The following is a 20,449-nucleotide window of genomic DNA, read 5'->3' as shown; positions in this document are numbered from 1 at the left end:
TTCTTTCTCAACTATGATGTGGGGGCCATGCCACTTGTCCTGAAGAGCTGCTGGGGTCACAGACTCCAACACATTCACTTTCTGTCCTGGCTGGTAAACAGTGAGTACAGCCTTTTGGTCATGTCAAGCTTTCTGAAGCTGCTGGCTGGCCTCTAGGTTTTTACTTGACTTCTTCACGTACCCAGCCATGCGAGAATGCAGGCCAAGTATATAGTCTAGTATGTCCTGCTTAGGAGGCTTGAGAGGTTGCTGCCATCTTTCTTTAACTAGGCAAAATGGACCTCTAACTGGATGTCCAAACAGAAGTTCAAATGGGCTGTAGCCCACCCCATTCTGAGGAACCTCTCTGTAGGAAAAGAGAAGGCAGGGTAATAAGATATCCCAGTTTCGCCTCAGTTTGTTTTGTGAGTCTCAAGATTATACCCTTTAGGGTCTTGTTGAACCTTCCTACAGGCCCATTGCCCTGTGAATGATAGGCTGTGGTAAACTTGTAGTTTATACCACACTGATTCCACATAGCAGTGATGTAGATAGATATGAAGGTATTACCTCTGTCTGACAAGACCTCTTAGAAAACCCAACTCTAGAAAATATTCCCAAGAGGGCCCTAGCCACCACAGGAGCTGTAGTGGTCCTAAGGGGAATATCTTCTGGATACCTAGTGGCATGGTCGACCACCACTAGCATGTAACTATGTTCAGAGGCTGTTGGAGAGTTTAAGGGACCTACAATGTTTATCCCTACCCTTTTAAAGGGAACCCCAACCGCTGGAAGTGGAATTAATGGGTCATTTGTAGTGCCACCTGACTTACCACTGGCTTGGCAGGTGACACAGGAGGTTCAAAACTCCTTGGTGTCTTCAGACATGTGGGGCCAGTGAAAGTGAGGGACAAGCCTGTCCCAAGTCTTGCTTTGCCCAAGAAGTCCTGCAAGGGGAATTTCATGTGGTAGGGTCAATGCAAAACCACGGAATTTCTGAGGTATGGCCAACCTCCTGTGGCACCAGGCATGGGGTCTCTACTTGACAGCCAATCAAACAAGTTCAGCAGAATGTACTTGATAAAAAGTATTTTATATGTGCCTAGCTAGTGATGGGTTTTCATGTAACCTTCACTTAGATTAAGTGGTAAAACAGTGCAGGCTTTAATCCCAACCGCTGCACACCAATGTAGGAGGCTGGCTTGGTATATGGTCCACCCTCTAAGGAGTGATGCACTGTTGGACTTGGCCCTTCTGGCAGGTTCACCCCTAAACTTTTTGCTTTTACTGGTGACCTGGTGGTAGTGATTTTTGGTTTCTGCGCACTTTCCCTGTGTCCCAGAATAAAGTGTGTGTGCACTCTGAGTGCATGTGGTGAGATAGGCCTGCCCTCCCATAGGAATGCATGGGGAATGTATGTGTCCCTGGTAGTTCATGATGCATGGGGTGTGCAGGGTCGAGTCTGGTATGTGCGGACTCGTGTGATGAAATGCTGCGCGATGATGTGTGCGGCGTGCATGTACCTAGTATGGAAGTGCCACTTCTAGAAGTGGGCACTTCTGTGTGCAGTGTGAAATGTGTGCCTTGTCTGGCGATTGGTTAGCTGAGGTCATGTGACGGGCTAGGGAATCCCCAGAGTCAGAAGGAGTCACCCAGTGGTGAATAGGGAGATTAGCATGCTGATGGCTGGGGAGGAGTGCACCTTGGACCTGAATAGGGCAGGGCTTTCCCCACACAATGCTGGCTCCTCCCCCTGTGGTGCGACTGATGACCCTAGCCCTGCCAGTGAATAGAGTGAGGGGCTGAGCACATCAAGGGTGCTCCCCAACCAGCTGCGACTGGTTTTCCCCCTCACCCTGAATCAAGAACAAAGGGTTTTACAGTATAAGAAGGGGCTGTGTCCCCTTACAATTTGTTCTCTTCCAGGATCCTACCTGAGGGGGGCTGCTGCTGGACCAGAGGACCGCCACTTGGACTACCTCCCTGCCTGGAGGCCCAGTGAGCTGGCTCTGGGTCCAGCCTTGCCCCCCCACCCCTGCCTTGCTGTGTGCAGGGGAGACCTTTGCTGGACTTGGTGTTTATTGGCATCCCTAAGCGCCTGGAAGCGCTTTTATTTTCCTTTAGCGCTCGGAGCGCTTTACTTCTGAAAGCCGGTGCCCACCCGGCATTTGCCCCGTTCTGGACTAATCCTGAAGTCCCCTGGCAGGTGCCCACCCTGCCAGGGACATTGCCGCCGTGTCGAGTGCCCACCTCGATTTGTGGTGTTTTGCACGAGCCGGTGCCCACCCGGCGTCTACCCCGCTTTGTTGGGAAGTTGCGATCCCTAGCGGGTGCCCACCCCGCCAGGGACTTTGCCGCTTTCACTTTTGACCCCCCTAGCGGGTGCCCACCCCGCATCACCGCGACCGACAAATCACCGCCGCAGCCCGGAGTCCCGGCCGCGTCAACCCCCTGCCGCGCTGGGATTGGTCCAGCGGGAGGGAGTGTGGCCCACGTGATCGGGGCCTCCAGGAAGAACGTCGCGCTGACGAAGGGAGCCGCCGGGAGCCACCCCACGCTCCGGCGACCGAGAAGTGCTGCCGGCAGAGGAGCGGAGTCCCCAGAGAACAGCCCGGTGAGTAGGGAAGGGCTGGGGGACTCCACACGGGTACTGTGGGTGTTTGTCCAAGACCGGCTGATTCTTCAAGCGGCCCCCGCCTCCAACGCGGCCCATTGTTACGGAGAGCCTCGCTCAGCTCTCAATGTCCAGGGTGCATTTTCTTTTGTGTGGTGAGCCCACGAGGCTCCCACGCGGCGCCGTGAGTGGTTCCGAGCCCCGAGAGGCTCCAACGAGGCCCGCATTTCTTGGTCAGAGCGCCCTGCGCGCTCCAACATACGGGGGCAGTTTCCTCCTGATAAGAGCGGCCCCGGAAGGCAGCGGGCCGCTCCAACGTTGCCCCCACATCTGTTCTAGAGCCCACGAGGCTCCACCATTGCCACAGGGCATAGTGGCATTCCCGAGCCCAGAGAGGGCCCCAGAGGCACGCCGGTGCCCTAGTTCACTCACAGCTGCCCAGCACTTAGTGGGCAGCTGCAACGTTTAGGTTGTACCCCTCCACGCTTGGGGCTTGCGCAGCCTGCGCAATCTTGCCCTGACTTTGGGACAAAGGGCGTCCTAGCCCCCGACAAGGCCAGTTGGCCTAGGGACTGCCACAGGTGGTGGCTAATGTGAGTTTTTGCGCTATTGTTCCTAACTTACACCTCTGACTGTGTTTTTATGCGTCGTGTAATGTGCTTATACCCCTACAGGTATTGTGATACTTAGGTGGTTGTTTTCTCCTAGTACAGTGGTGCTAGGGAGGTCCTGATTCCCTGCGTGACATTTTCCTAAGGTGGTTAGGGTTGCGTAGGTGGTACTTACCTGTTACCAGTAGTTACTGGTTGTGTGCTACACGTGTTATTTTGTGCTATAGTATTTTACCTCCTACGTTCTATGTGCTATTTCTACTAAGTGCTAATTCCTGACAGTGGTCCATGTGGCCCTGTCCCCTGTACATATAATCCCTTGTAAATTCTGCCAGTGCCTGTTGGCACATTGTAAAGTGTGTGTTTTTATCTAATGTGTTTTGGTATAATACAAAGGCTATTTTTATATAATACCTTGTGTGGAGTTTCCTTTGTGGTGGGCCTTGGGTGTTGTTGCTGGGTGCGCGCGCAAACGCTTTACACATTGCCTCCGGGATAAGCCTGACTGCTCGTGCCAAGCTAGCAAGGGGGTGAGCAGGGGTTATCTTTGGCGTGTAACTCCCCAGCCCTGACTAGAGTGGTGGTTTCTGCCTGGCTTTGGCGCAAGCCCTAGCCAACCAGAAATCCCATTTCTAACATGCACCATGCACTAATCCAGGCAACCCTTATGGTGATTTTAGTTGTCTTTGAAAACCATAGCAAGCTCTTAAAGTGGTAGCTGTGGAGAGAAGCCTTCAGGCTTCTCTTGAAGGAGTGTTGAAGGAGTGTTTTACTACATTTAATTGACAGTGTGAATTAGATGAAAAAGAACCGCACAGTATTTTATAAAAATAAGTCTATTTATCATGCAACACAATCACTAACACATTGGTATATCTCCTACCCAGAGATATCAACAATACACGCAAAAATACTTCAAAATAATCAGTTAAGTATCACAAATATACACTGGTCTCCAGGGGGAGACCGAACAATATATAAAGAAAGTGGAATGCAAACTTCCAAGGAGAATGGGACTTGGACTAGAAGACTCAGAAGAGCTGGGGAAACAAGGAACCACCCAAGGTAAGTAACCAGGAACCCCTATGGAGGCTGTGTGCAGAATGGAAACACAGCCACGTGCCCAATGAAAGTCTATTTAGATGCTGCGGTTGCAACTTTAAAGAAGGACTCTTCCCAGAGGACCCCGAAGAAACCCTTTGGATGACAGAAGGTTGGAGAGCCACTGCACCCTATGGACGCCTCAGGAACCAGATTACCTGCACCAGGGAAGCCGGGTGCATAGGGGTGAAGTGATGAAGGAACCTGCCATAGATGATAATGGAAGACTTCGAAGAAGATGCCTCTGGAGAAGCCAGTGAAGGAGTCCGGTGGAATCCAAAGGTGGATTCTTGAAGAGGAGAACATGCAAGCAGAGGAGACAGAGTCTATGCCACTAGCAGGTGACCAAGAGGCACAAAAGCACAATGCCCACCTATGTCAGGAGGTTCGGGAGTGAAGACGGTTGCCTAGTCGCTGCAGCTGAGAGGACTATGTGAAGCTGAGGAAGACCAGGAGCTGTGCACGAGCTGTCCCACTTCAGATGTCAGTGTCCGTCGGGAGCACTAACAAGCCTTGGGAGACGCAAATAGCGTGGAAAGTAAAAAAAAGATGCACACGTTGGGACCAGCAAGGTCTAAAGAATTCACTAAGTGCAGGAGAGTCAGAGCAGGCCCTGAGCAAGCAGGGGAGCCCACTGAGGCAAAGGAAGACCCTCAACAGGACCCACAGGCCAAAGGCACAGGAGTCGCAAGGGGACCTCAGGCAGCTCACCAAATATGGAGGCCCACGGTGCAGAGGATACAGTGAGGACACTGATATTCAAGGGATAAGGTGCTGGAGCTTCTTTTGCCCAAGAATCTCTGGAGTACAGAGCCAACAAGCCTTGGCAGTGGCAAGGCGATGCAGTGCACAGGGGTTTGGTCGCAGCGGCTTTGACAAGGAATACTGTCCTCAAAACTGCAGAGAATACAGGTCAGTCCTCTGGGTAGCCGCTGAACAACCACCTGTGTTGCTGGGCCTCAGGATGTCCGTAGGATGACAGGAGCAGCAGACCAGTCAGCTTAGTTGCGGTTTCTGCAGATGCAGGCGGACAACTTCTTCACTCCAAGGGAGATCACTTCAGGTGTCTTTGATGCCCAGATGCCATCTGGAGAACCTGGGTGAAGCACAAACAAAGCAGAAGACTTGAATAATAGTGAAACCAGGAGCAGCAGGAGTCTTCCTTGATACAGTCTCGGTTCCAGTCCAAGTCCAACAATGTCCAAGAGTCGAGACGGTCAAAGAGTGTCTTGGTTTCAGAGGTGAGTCTTGTTCCACGCTGAAACTGAGGAGCCACCCACAGGGGAGCCCTTAAGTACCCTAGGGAAAGGGTTGGAAAGACTCGGGGTCCCTCCCAGAGGTGGGGCTAGACAGAGGGGAGGAAACTCGCCTGTCCTCTGTCCAGTTTCGAGCCAAAGTAGGAACCAAGGGTTCCTGAACTGACTCCAGCCAGAGTATGCAAGGAGGACAGCAAATGTGCCCTTCAATGCAGTCTTGTGGTGCTGCAAAGCAGCCTCACCCCAGGCCAATACACTAAGTCCTGTCTGGGAGGTTGTCACAACTCCCTCTGACAGGAAACCTATTGTTCTACCTTCCCCTCCTCGAGCTCAGCTCAGCAGCAGGAGGGCAAAATAGTGTCTGTGGTCGGCAGCAGCACTAGCTTGCTGGCAGACCCTACAGATGGGTCCCCTAAGGAGCCCTCCAGTGCGTGGGATCATACTTCCAGCATTGGAATCGTTGTTGGGTTATGATTCCAACATGTGTGATACCAAACATGACCAGGGTCAATGCAGCCATTATACAGTTAGACATCTCGTAATGACTGATGTCCACTATAGGTCTTAAAATGCCTGACAGCATTTACAAGGCCTGGTGAATAGCCTCCGGGGTTTGTAGGGATGTCCTACTCATGCAGGGCACCCACACACTTATAACCCAGCCCCCTGTCCTCAGGACTGAAGGGCCAACCATAGGGGTGACTTATGGGTTTTAAGTGCTGTGACCTCAGATATAAGAAAATCTGTTGTGAGGGGTGCAAGCACCATCTCACGCAGGCTGCAATGACAGGCCTGTAGTCAGAGTTTAAGTGGAATCCCATGGGTGGCACAATAATTGCAGCAGCCCATGGGAGACCCCTGGTGTGCCTATGCCCTGGGTACCTCAGTTCCATATACTAGGGACTTACAAGGGTATACCAGTAACCAACTGGGGATGTACCATAGTACTTACCAGAGCCAATTTAGGTGAGAAAGCACACTTGCTGGGGTCCTGATTAGAAGGATCCCAGCAGACTACAGTCAACATACTCTGATACCAGGCAAAGTGGGGGTAACAATGAAAGTAGATCCTTCTTTTCTACACTGATCTTGAGCATTCTGGACAGGAGTGGTATGGCTGGAAAGGCATATAGAAGGCCTGAGCTCCACTCGAGACAAAAAGCGTCGCAGAGTAAGAGCGGCCTTGGAAACTCCAAAGCACAAAACTGTTGACATTGCACACTCTCTTCAGAGGCGAACAGGTCGAACTTAGGCTCTCCCACTCCTGAAAGAATACTTGCGTCACCCCCGGATGGAGATGCAGTTTGTGATCCGCTAGGCACCGATGGCTGAGTTTGTCCGCCCTGGTGTTCAGGGAATCTGCCAGGTGTTGAACCACCAGGGATATGCCCTGTTGTTCCAGCCAAGTACAGAGACGCAGTGCCTCCTGAGAGAGGATTCACAAGCCCACCCGCCTTGTTTGTTGCAGTACCACATGGCGTTGGTATTGTCTGTGAACACCTGAACCAGCCTTTCCATGAGAGGTGGCAAGAAGGCTTTCAGTGCCAATCTGATCGCATGAAGCTCCAACAGGTTGATGAGGAGCCCAGCTTCTGCTGGAGACTAGAGTCCTCTGATATCCACCTCCCCAACTGGCTGCACCATCACAGGAGTGACGCATCGGTCAGCACTGTAAGATCTGGGTGGGGAAGGGAGAGGGGTCTGCCTGTGACCCATTCATGGTTTGTCAGCCACCAGTGCAGATCTTGCGCAGTTCCCTCCGAGATCTGGACCAGGTCGGTGGGATTACCCCAATGCTGCGCCCTTTGGAACTTCAGGTCCCACTGCAAAGCCCGCATGTGCCATCTGGCATGATTCACTAGCAGGATACAGGAGGCCCAGCAGCCTCAGAGTCAGTCTCACTGAAATCCAGGATAGTGGCTGAAATATCAGTATCATAGCCTGAATATCCTGGACTTGCCGTTCGGGAAGATAGCTCCAAAATGACTGTGTCCAGAACAGTTCCAATGAAATAAGAGTCTGGGAAGGAGTCAGGTGTGATTTCGGAAAGTTGAAAGTGAACCCCAGTGAACGTAGGAAGCTTGCCAAAATCTAAAGTTGGGAAATGACCACTTGGGGCAAGCCCACCTTCAACAGCAAGTCGTCGAGATAGGGGAAGACTAGAACCCCTGATCTCTGCAGATGGGCAGCGACCACTGCCGAACAAGTTGCTTACATTCGGTAACGATGTATCTGGCAGAGACATAGTCTAGCTGCACATTCCTTAACTTGTGAATTTTCCCCAGGCGTCGATGGGATCTGGAAATTTTTCTTAGCAGTACCTCTGCGCGCTGGGGGGCGGCGCCGCATGGCTCCTTATGATGTTGACTCCGGTCATGACCTCAACAGAGCCATATAAGATCCCTCCAGAACGCTGATGTCAGCTTCTTCTGTGAAACTTTCAGTGCGGAACGTGGAGGCACATAGAAAGTGTCTGTAGAAACTGTGCCAAAAAGGAAAAATCTTTATCACAACAATGAAACAAGCATTTGCAATGCAACAGGTCTCGCATTTACACAAGTTTGAGCTATTGGCATTGTAAATGACCATGCCTTTTATTTATGTTTGTGTTTTTGAAACATAAATAGAACGCATTGTCATTTACAATGCCAATAGCTTAAACTCGCGTAAATGCGAGACCTATTGCATTGCAAATGCTTGTTTTTGTTAGGCAGGGGAGATTAAGTGATTTGCCCAGAATCACAGGCTCAACGCTCGCATTGAACAAGTTACTTTACTTCAGTAATGATGTGTCTGGTAGAGACGTAGTCTAGTGGCAGATTCCTTAACTTAGAATTTACCCAGGCGTCAGCGGAGCCATATATGCCCCTTCCGGGGCGCTGACGTCAGTTTTCGTCGGAGAAACTTTTCTGTGCCCCAACGCAGAGCCACCACCAAAAAACTGTTAGAATATGGGAACAGTGTGCAAAAATGATGAAAAGACATGGAATGGTGAAAAACAGCACCATAAAGGAAAATGCCAGGCACTGTATATTGGAAACTAGGAAAGGGAAAGAGCAGAGCACCTCTCTGAGAAGCAACCCCGCTAAAGTGAAGGCCAACCACCCTGGGAGGTAAATGAAGATGTTAACAGCATTATGGCAGACGACAGAAAGTCTGGACCCTTAATGTATAACCGTGTAGGCCAACAAGTCCGGAACATAGGAGCTAGGATAATTGACCACAAGACGTCACCAGAAAGAGATGTTTTATCCCCAATAAGAGATTAAAAAAATGTGGCAGAACCAATTGACCTCAAACCAATGGAGCACAGGGGTGGTAAGAGACCCCAAGGCGATAAAGAAAGGGAGAGCGGAGGGTGTGAAAAAACACAAATAGAACCCACACTGTACAACCCAGGACGCAGGGTTGGAATGAATACATGACACATGGGCATACCGTCCGATTACAAAAATGGGTGTAGTAGAGCTATGAAAGCAGAATGAAGCATTCTGTGTGGGAGTAGAGTGAAAGCATCACCCTGCAGAAGGATCAAGCCACCCGGAGGGAGGTGAGCGTAGAAAACCCAAATTGAAAAGGTCCTTGCAGAACGGGGAGGACGGGCGGGCGTTAAGGAATCTGCGGCTAGACTATGTCTCTACCAGATACATCGTTACCGAAGGTAAGTAACTCGTTCATCTGATAGAGACGTCTAGCCGCAGATTCCTTAACTTAGAATAGATACCAAAGCCATACCCATAGAGGAGGTGGGTCTGCGACTGAACCCCACCAAGTTCTAGAGAGAACTTGGCCGTCAATATTGTGACTAAAACAGTGCCGTCAATCATGTGATGAAGCACAGTGAGGACAGTGATGTCAGCGTAGCTAACTCCTAGACCATGAAGCTCAGAAGAGAGCGGAGAACAATGGAAGGCAAAGGTACCACAAGCCGACAGGTACAGCACGAAAACCCCTTTTGTGTATAACGGGTTGAGAGAGGGAAAGCCCATAGCCAGAATGAGCGTGCTGGAGCAAGAGTTCACAACTTTGAAAAGGGAAGATGAACGAAGCCTAGAGCCCGAGGGATCCCCAGGATCCGAGGTGTTGACAGGAAACAAAAAGCGATTACCGGTCGACCAGGCAAAACAGTGGAAAAAACACTGTTGAATCTGCGCCTGCAAGATACAAGGGGCAACGGAGGCAAAAGGCTGACTCCTGCCCAGCAAGTGCCAGTACGGAACAAGATATGCTGGAGTTAAAAGGAATCTGAGGACACCGTCAGAAGTGGAACTGGAGCTAGGGCTTGAGAGATCCACCAGATGTAATGTGTCACCTGTAAGCAAAACGCAGAGATGGCAACCGGTATGACAGAAAGCGCATACTGGCCCAGTATGCAGAATAGCGGAAGAAGCACTGTTCAAGCTGCATCAGCTAGACACATGTGACAACATCGGCAGGCAAGTAATCCATGGCCTGAAGGCCGGTAGTAAAATAGAAGACACGCCAAGACATAGGTGTCTGTTACAACCGGCGAAAGGGCCAATGGCACACAGCCTAGCATCAAAGTAGGAGCAACACTGTAAGACATCGAAGCATTCCAGAAGGCACCTAAGCACATTGTATGGATGTTGGAACCACACGAAGAAAGGAAAGGCCTCCTGCAGGGCAGCATGAGCAGAAATGATGCGCACAACATCAAGAGGGCAACGGCCCAAAATGGGGACCAGGCAGCCGAGCACCACCTAGAGGTGGTGGTACAAGCAGACCGGGTCAGTGACCACGGACACCGCATGAAGGAAAGAGCAACATCCTCCCCTTTCTCGGGAAGAACCACGGTCCCCTGCAAGCTAGAGGCACGCCCGTAGTAACAGTCAGGATGAATGTAAGTGCCCCAGACCACAAGAAGCAAGTATGCCGAAGAAATACGCCCCATGAAAAATCACAGTATGATCCAAGCAGAAGTGTGGAAACACCTGTGCGGGGTTGCAGGGAATGTGGAAATGTTGAGTGTGGAAAAAAACGCCATAGGAGAAGTGGTGAGAAAAGAGGCCACATACATCAGAGATATAAATGCTAAGCTAGTACCTTGGAGGATGAGCCCAATAAGGGCTGCGTGCCCAAGTTTGAACTAATAGTACTAAACATTGCCACACAGCGGCAGAGACGGTGTGAGCCTCAAAAGCAAGGACAGAGTCACTACAGACAAACAGGACCAAAGGCACCCGAAGTGCGACAGGGCGATGCTAATAATAGGATCGCAGAACAAAAGACAGGGAGGGACTCCTCGAAGGATGTCCGCGAGGAATATTCCATAGGAGCGTACTAAGGCAAGGCAGTCGCCCAGCACCAGCATATACCCCACATGGGGTAAGTGTCAACCCTTGATAAGGGGATCCCCTTGGGCAAAACATGGCAGTCAGAGGACTGAACCGAAGATTAAACCAGCCATACGGCTTAAATCTAACAAATCAGAGAAGGCTGAACAGCCATGGACAGCAATCAGGGAACCTACTATACATGTGTGTGAAAGAGTTGTAGGAAAATAAGGCACAGAACCGTGCAAAAGTTATGGCAACCCGGACAAGAGCCGGGAGACTGCCGAATCCGCGTGGGGATCAAAAAGGTCCACACCATTAAACGGTAGATCTCTGAGGGCATCCCGAACATTATCTGGGAAACGACTGTCGCGCAGCCATGCATGGCGGCGCAAAGCCACAGATCGATCAAGAGCTCATTCCACAGTCAGTGGCATTAAGGGAAGAACGGAGAAAAAATGTTGCCATTCCCCTGCCATCAAGCAGAAGCCGAAGCAACTGTGACCACGGCTCCTCTGGAATAGAAGGGAGAAGGTTCTCGGCCAAGTCCCAAAGGATTGAGGATGAACGTGCGAACACACACGCAGTATTCAATGTGCGCATACCTGCACTGGAAGAGGCAAAAAGTTGGCGAGCACACGCGTCCAGCCACCTAGACTCCCTAGTGGGAGGTAATAATGGCAAGGCCGATGAAGACCGCAAGTAGGCCGCCTGAACAACAAGTCCATGAGCCTTAGGGTGAGTGGACAGGCAGAGTGGATCACCCGGAGCAGGATGGTGCCTACGAGCAATAGCCCGATCAACAGGGTCACCAGAAGAGGGCCTTGCCCATGTGCCACGCAAAATGTCAAATAAAGAGCTGGCAAATGGCAGCAAAGGCTGCACCTCAATAGGCACCATATGGAGCAGATCCATTAAGGGATCAGACAGCAGGGGGACGACAGGAGGCTGAAAACCAAAAATAGCAGCCACCCTGTGAATGGCACGTGCATAAGCAGCACCAACTTCATTTGCCATCCGGCTAGGCGATAATAAGCCGTCGGTAGAAGAAGGTTGAAGACTAAGCCGTCCACTGGACAACAAAAGTGGAGGAGCCGGAGACTGACCCGAAGGCCAGGCAACACAAGGCACTTGCACCATGGGCCCCCGATCCGGGGAATCCAGAGAAGCGTCAACCTCTTGACAAGGAGGCGTTGTTGCCGGCACCGGCGTCGATCGACACCGTGTGGAAGTCGCAGCGACGTCAGAGGAGTCGGGAGGAGCAGCAACCTCGTGAGAAAGCTTGGACGGTGGCACCGGCATCGATCGACGCCGGGTTGGAGTTTTCTGGACGTCGTCTATCCCACTGCAAAATGTGCCCGTTTGGTCAAGCCGGCCGTCGAGCCGGGCATGGGGCCGGCGCCGCCTCCGTCAGCGCAGAAAGATGCTCAGGGCTATGCGAAGACTGACGGGGTGGGCTGGACGGACAACCCACTGGGCCGTGACCCGTTGGTGTCGTATCGTCTCCGGTACCGGAGTCTATACACACAGCCGGCGCCGAGGAAGAATCCGCCAACGGGGACCCGACATGAGTGCCCTCTACCTGCTTGGGACCCGAAGGCGCTCCAGGGAGAAGTGGGGACTGGAGTGTAATAGAATAAGCCTCCATTTGGGCACGTATCGCTCCAACCCCCGGAAAGGGAGGGTATGGAGAAAGCGACTGCCGGGCGCCCTTACCTGGCATAGAGCGAGAGGAGCGGGCGCCAGCAGTACGTGAATGGGAAGAGGACCTCCGTGCTTGCCGCTTGCGCTTACCTGCCCCCGAACGACATTCGCGGGAAAGAACTTTGGACTGAGCCCGATCCGGAGGGGGAGAGCAGTGACGTGAAGGTGCTGGACCAGACAGCCGTGCGGCCAGCAGTTTCATAAGCGCTCTCTGAGGGATTTGGGCTTCATCCTCTGATAGGCGTCGCACTATTTGGAGTCGTGGTGCACGCCGAGGCACCACATACAGATGAGATGCGGGTCAGTGCCACACATCTGATGCGCACAGGCTTCACAAGCCTTAAAACCCAAAGGCATTGCACAATGTTCCGGCGACACCGAAGGTGTCGAAACGGCCTAAAAACCAGGCCTAGGAACTGCTGGTTTTCCAGAATCCGCATTGGGACGCGGAAAAGGAGAAAACTGACGTCAGCGCCGAGAGGGGCATATATATATGGCTTTGCTGACATCACGTCCGTGGACGACGTCAAGGCGGAGCCGTGCAACGCCCCCCGGCGAGCAGAGGTGCTGCTGTGGAAAGTTTTCCGGATCCAGTCTGATGCCTGGGGATATTCTAAGTTAAGGAATCTGCAGCTAGACGTCTCTATGAGATACCCTAAATGCGATACCAACTGGACCATCCAGATTTTACATGACATGATCTACAGCATCCATGGCAAGGAGCCACCGCCCCCTATGGCCATGCTTGAATTCGGATCACCAGACAAATTTGAGAGTTTAAACCATATCCCTTCTCCAAGAGTTCCAACGACGCATCTGCACCGCGACAACATCCCCAAGTCCATGGAGGTGAACAAAGTGAAGACTTCGGTGGTGTTTCGCAATCCCAAAGATACTGCAGTGTCGCTGTTCCACTTCTATAATAGCCTGCCTCCACTTTCTAACTACAGCTCCTGGGATGAGTTTTTTGATCAATTCATGACTGGAAAACGTGTGCTGGAGTTTGTATTTTGAATATGCCATCGCCTGAAATGAACATATAGATGATGAAAATGTGATGGTCCTGATGTTCGAAGAAATTAAAGTGGATCTGGAGGCCGCAGTAAAGAAAATAGCCAATTCTTTTGGAATACATCTGACTGAAGAGCAGATTCTATTAATCAACACAGATAGAATTAACAAGGCATACATCATTTCCGCCTCCACTTATTGTTTGGTTTAATTTGTTATCGTATTGACCTAAAGAGCTTTCTGATTGGTCTGATTTCATGATTTATATAGCGCTTAATGCCATTGAAGAGCTTGTGCCCATCTCCAGTTTTTATTGAGTTCTTGGTTGCCCTTCGAAGCGGATGGTTGAGATAATGTTTTATGCATTTTGGAATAAGCTCAAGGTCACTCATGCCCAGCTCTGTTTCTTTTCAAAGGAAGCAGCCTTTTCTTCTCGAGTGCTTTTATGTGGGTGTCAAATTAATTTCCCTCATCTTGTGGCAGTGCCATGTCAGGGCAAGTAAACCAAAAGTCATAGGAGAGGCTGAGCAAATGGCTGGTCAGCCAAGGCACCAAAGCTGTTGTCACAAGTCAGAAATACTTCCATATATTCAGGGCACTCTAATTATGCGTCATGGTTGATTACACAGCAAGAAAATGAAAGTGTTGCTGCATAAAAGCAGCACATTTTGTGGTAGTATTCCTTCAAGAATTTGTAATTTTTTCATATGTTGTGTGGACAAAGACTATTTATTCACTGGTACCAGTTTAACACCTAACTGTAGCATTCAGCAACTTAAAGGTGACCGGTTGTTAGACTTGGGGGTCCTCTAGTTGGCACAGGTATGCACTTGTGACAAATAGGGACCTCCTCCTCTAGTCAGGGTAGGGGGGTACACCCCTAAAATAACCCCTGCTCACCCCCTTGGTAGCTTGGCACGAGCAGACAGGCTTTTCTCAGAGGCAGTGTGTAAAGCCTTTGTGAACACATACAGTAATCAAGTGACAACACTACAGATAGACACCACACAGGTTTTATATCAAAAATAAGTATTCTTTATATAGATTTACCACAAGACCATTAAACGACAAAAACACACAATACTGTTACTTTAGATGGTAGAATTTTGCTTAGTTCTCTTTAGTTCTTAAATGCGACACTTTAAGTTAATGTACCTTTTAGATGCGACACGGAGGGCAATGAAAGTGTTGCAACGATGTTGATGCGTTGAAGATTTTGGTGCAAAGAAACAAAGACGTGAAGATCTTCCCGATGCGGTACGCTTCTCCGATGTTGCGAGAAGACTCGAGTCGATGCTTCAGCTGCAGCGGTGACACCCTTTACGCGATGCGACGACAGCGGCCTTGGCAGCGGCACTCTTCTCCGACGTTTGCGAGACGCTTCCGCTCGATGCGATGTTGCAGCGGCAACACCCCTTTACGCGATGGGACGACAGCAGCTCCGACGGCAGCACGCGTCTCCGTGGATGCGAGGCGCTTTTCTTGGTGCGGTGCAATGCGACAACTACGATGGCGACGCGCTTCTTCCTCGATGCAAGACTCTTCTCTTGATGCGGTGCAATGCGTCAGCTACGAGATGCGACGACAACAGCTCAGACGGCGGCACGCTTCTCCTTCTTGAGTCGCGCTTCCAGCTCCTTGCGACACGCAGTCCCTCAGAAGGCCCAACAACAGCAGCAGACACTTCCAAAGAACTCTGGGGAGCTGGGGGGTGAAGTCTGTTGTTCCTGAGACTTCAGCAGGAGGCAAGCACTTTTCCAAGCCTTTGGAGATCCTTCACAAGTTGAGCAAAAGTACACACAAAGTTCCTTTCTCCTCTCTTTGGCAGTAAGGCAACCACTGCAGGCCAATCCCCCAGGTTCAGGGATAGTTTCCTCCTCAGCTTCTTCTGGTTCCTCCCTCAGCAGAGGTTCTTCTTCTTTTCCCAAAGTGATCTAAATTCTTGGGATCAGGGTCTCAATACTTATACCCCAAAATCCTTTGTCCTCTGAGGGCAGAGGGGCCTTTGCCCAGTCCAAACCAGTTCCTGAGCACTTTGTTTACCAGACTTCTCCTTTCCTTTCACATCGTAGGGCAGAACCATTAGACGCCCCACAGGAGGTGGAGCCAGCATTGTGGAAGGCACGTAAAGCCCTGGAGCACTTTATAGACAGGATTTCTTCTCTTCATTCACTGTGCAGGGCAGAGGCATCAACCGCTCCCCAGGAGGTGGAGCCAGCATTGTGGAAGGCAGGCACAGCCCTATTCAGGTCCCAGGTGCAACTCCTCTCACCCATCTAGATGCAGATCTCTCTTTCACCACTGGGACACCACACCCTGTCTCCTGGAATTCCCCAGCCCTGTCACTCAAATAACCCAGACAAAGGAATACACAGCCTAGCAGAGGCAGGTTTGAATGGTTAGACAAGAAAATGCCTACTTCCTAAAAGTGGCATTTTCAAACACAATGTTAAAACCAACTTCACTAAAAGATGTATTTTATCATTCTGAGTTCAGGCATACTAAATTTGAATATCTACCATGTTCCCTGAGTCAGTTAGGATTATAAGATGTAATAACCAAACTGCCCTATGGAGAACAGGTAGCCTTGCAATAGTGAAAAATGGAAATGGCTGTAATTCACTATTAGAACATGCCACACACACCAGGGCATGTCCCGCCTTATCCTTACAATGCACTCTGCCCTTGGTCCTACCATAGGGGTGTCTGATATGAAGAAAAGGGAAGGTTTAGGGACTGGCAAGTGGGTGCACTTGCCCAGTCAGCATGACAGTACCAAACTGCACGCAGGCTCTGCAATGGCAGACCTTAGACACATTTTTACAGGCTGCTTCTGTGGGTGGCACAACCAGTGCTGCAAGCCCACCTGCAGCATTTGGATTACAAGCCCTGAGCACTCCTGGTGCACTGTACTAGGGTCTGACAGGTAAACCAAACCAACCAATTATGGTATCACAAATCATACATTAATTTACAATAGGGAGCACTTGCACTGTGGCACTGGACAGCAGTGGCACAGTGCCCTGAGCAACTAACACCAGCAAAAACATATGAGGCAACAGCGAAAAATGGAAGGGAGACCCACGCCAATGTGCCAGGTCTAACACGGGTTATCTTTTACAAGGGCCTGTGACTGCACAGCAGCGCTTGCAGCAGAGTTGTTAGTAATCTGGAACCAAAGTCTGCATCAGATGATGGATTATGTGGCAAGTGCGGCAAATCCACAATAATACAGAAAACGCTGGGGCCACATAAATGAACAATTCCTGTGGCTTTGCATAACAGATCAGTAAGGAGAGAGCCTCTGAGACACAAATGCCAATTCACACCAATAATCCAAGAAACAGTTCAGTTTGTTGTGTGTACTACCTAAAAGATCTTTTATAATATGTACACTGCTGTCGTATCTAGTCTTCCGAAACCTGGAAGGATACCTTTCTTTCAGAAGGCTTCATCTCTTGTTTTTATGACCCAGTTTCTTGCTTGTTACGGTTATTTTTATGTAATTTTAAGTAAAACGCTCTGTCACCCTGTGCCGAGGGGCTAGACGTGGTAGATGAAGAACCTAACTAAATAAATAGCCGCAGGAGTAAAAATGTATACCTTAAGCCTTTGTGCCTTGCAAATCTTAAAATGAATGAAACTGAATCAGCAGGTGCTGCGGCAGATATGTGGGAGGCGAAAAAAACGTAACGTCGTTGCTGAGACTCAAACCCGGATCCCCAGATTTTAAGTCCACTGCCCTAACCGTTAGGCTACATCCTCTTCCAGAATTATCCCGAGATATGGGCGCTTTCCTTTAAGGGTTTTTGGAGGCAGTGTGGCGTTTCTTTTGTTCAAAGGCAATGATACACAATGCATTGCCCTTGGTTTAAAACTAGAGAAAGGAGGAAATGTGATTTGTAACAGAATTACAGACTTTGTGGCCAAGAACTATAGGTGCAGGGAGAGCTGCGAGGCGCTGTGCCGAAGAGGGGAGAGCTGCGAGGCACTGTGCGGAGGAGAGCTGCGAGGCACTGTGCCGAAGAGAGGAGGGCTGCGAGGTGTTGTGCCAAAGGGGGGAGAGCTGTGCCGAGGAGGACGGCGAGGTGGTGTGTCGAAGAGAGGAGGGCTGCGAGGCGCTATGCCAAAGAGGGGAGAGCTGCGAGGCGCTGTGCCGAAGAGAGGAGGGCTGCGAGGTGTTGTGCCAAAGGGGGGAGAGCTGTGCCGAGGAGGACGGCGAGGTGGTGTGTCGAAGAGAGGAGGGCTGCGAGGCGCTGTGCCAAAGAGGGGAGAGCTGCGAGGCGCTGTGCCGAAGAGAGGAGGGATGCAAGGAGCTGTTCCAGTGCCGAGAGGGTGGACTGAGGACAAACAGAGCCCCCTCTGTCCTTTACACAAAAGGTGACAGCATCGTTTGTGTGAGAGGGACAGGCGGGCAGTGGCGGAGAGGGGTTCTCTATTAACTCGGGAGGGAGGGATGTGGGGTACAGGGTGAGAGTCACAGGTGCCTGGAGCCGCCTTATTATCCAGGAGATAAGAAGACGTAATTGCTATCCTTGTTAGGCAGTGGCTCCAAAGTCGGTCGATGTGAAAGCAACTAATTCATTAAAATCTGGACCGAGGTAATGGGTTTTTCTACACTTCTCATCTTATGCGAAATAGGCATTTTTTTGACCCTGAAGAGGTTTTTGGGGCAGCAGAGCATGCCCACCAAGACACTTGCGGGATCACAGGCCACAATATTAACACATTATCCTATAGAGGTTCAGTTCCTGTTTTCTTGGAGGCATTATAGCAACCCCCTCTCTCTCTTCACCCACCGAGCAATTTAAAACTGAGCGTGGCGCCGCTTGAAGGACACCGCGCTTGGTTTCTTTTTGTTAAAAACTTTATCACTGAGCGCGGTGTCCTTAAAGCAGCACTGCGCTCAGTTTTAAAGTAAAAAACAAACAGAACGTGGTGTCCCTGAAGTGGATGCCGCGCTCAACATAAATGCTAATTATAAATAAATAATGTGGGCACGGTGTCCCTAGCGGACGCCACGCTTATTAAAGTAAAAAAAAATACCATTTTGAGAGCCCGCCAGAGGCGCATTTTAAGCAAGCTGTCGGCATTGTGACAAAAATATAGTGCGTCCCGACTAATGAAGGAGACTGTGTAACACCGCCAGCAAACAATCCAGTCCGGATGGGCTGTCCAAGAAGGTGACACGGCGGTAAGCAAAAAGCCTCCTTTTCAATGGGAAACCAGCATTTAGCATAAACGCTGACGCAACCCAACGAAAATGATGGGCGGGGCTTAAACTGAACTTCAAGAAAATCCCAACTACAAGAAGCCTCGCAGAGCGATGAGCACATGTGCGCTCCAGCGCTAGGAGAGACCTAAAAGGGGGGAAAAGTCAATGAAGCACAAGTCATGTAGAACACTGCACAGCGGCTCATGAAACCATACATGAGAGAAATACCTCCCACACCCTAAACCATATGCCAGGAGGAAAAGGGAGGAACCCTCTCTACCATGTACCCAGAGAAAGAGGGGGGGAGCACCAGATATGGACAGGAGACCAGGCCAGTGGAACTGGAGGACCCCATGGAAACAAGCATTGGCATAGCCAATAGGTCTCGCCTTTGGAACCTTATAAGTGTTTAGCCATGCAACACTTGATGTTGTTGCAACAAGGATATTGTGCTGGATAACTAAACACTTATAAGGTCCCAAAGGCGAGACCTATTGGCTATGCCAATGCTTTTTATAGTGGTTGTTGTTTGTGGGGATTACAGATAAAAATGTGTGCTGCAGTAATATTGATTATATCCTCAAAACAGCCACTTACCCCGATAACCCCCATTCCTACCTATGTGCCTCTGTATGTTTGTGAAGAACACAATGTTTTTGTTACAGAACCTCCATATCCGCGTCTTCATTTTTGCACGGGGGCCACCTCTCCATTATGTCTGACTGTTGTCGGCTAATCTTCACTCATGGTTTCCGCCTCGCCTGCACAAGAGCGAATGAAAGTCTCTGTCAAGTACGGGGTGGACAGGTAGTACTTGACGAAATCCCAAACGAGGATGCAGAAAAAGCAAAACTTTACAGAATTTTACTGTAAGAAATTGGATTTACAAGCTTCGAAACATCTGGAATATATAATATCAACGCATGACTCCTTTCAGTGCCTTCGAGCTTGAACAATGTTCATGTAATGAAAGAAAATGAAAATAGTTTCCAAGCTCGTGCTGAGTCCGTGCTACACGGCCCACCACTGGCACGCTTTCCAAACGCTGATGCCCGCTTGGCACAGGTGATTGTTTTGCACTTTACTGAGACGTGACCAGACTGCAGAGCCCACGATCATTGTTCAAAATGTTGGCCTAGTCACATGTTGAATTTAATGGGCTGGAAGTGGCCTGAGAGATGTGTAGGGCCAGGATATTACTGAGCCTCGTCCACGAACACGTCCCCGAACCCTGCCCCCACAGCTCGGTCCTACGGCAGCCACCTACACTGCGAGAACTCAGGGGGCGGCTCAAGTCAAGGACTGAAAATCCCTTTGATTCTTGCGCGTAAACCCAATCAATCAATCAATCAAAGCATTTATATAGAGCACTACTCACCCAGAGGGTCTCAAGGCGCTGGGGGAGGGGGGTCCGCTACTGCTCGAACAGCCAGGTCTTGAGTTGCTTCCTGAAGGCGAGGTGGTCCTGGGTGAGGTGGGTCGGGAGGGAGTTCCATGTCTTGGCGGCGAGGTAGGAGAAGGACCGTCCCCCTGTGGTGGCTCTTCGGATGCGGGGGACGGCGGCGAGGGCGTGGCCGGTCGATCGAAGCTGGCGTTTGGGAGCGTAGAAGTTGAGGCGGCTGTTGAGGTATGTGCAGGAATGTAAATGTAAATGTAAATGTAAA

The 20,449-nt window shown here is 50.4% G+C and overlaps 1 pseudogene; it reads left to right on the top strand.

Annotated features, from left to right (window-relative positions):
* The first annotated feature begins 12,922 nt into the window (after positions 1–12,922).
* On the top strand, positions 12,923–13,781 carry LOC146831519 (sulfotransferase 6B1-like; annotated as a pseudogene).
* The last annotated feature ends 6,668 nt before the right edge of the window (positions 13,782–20,449 follow it).

Source organism: Triturus cristatus, chromosome 5_1, assembly GCF_964204655.1.
Source record: "Triturus cristatus chromosome 5_1, aTriCri1.1, whole genome shotgun sequence".
Taxonomy (NCBI): domain Eukaryota; kingdom Metazoa; phylum Chordata; class Amphibia; order Caudata; family Salamandridae; genus Triturus; species Triturus cristatus.
Note: the sequence above shows the minus strand (reverse complement) of the source record. Positions and strands in the feature narration are given on the sequence as shown.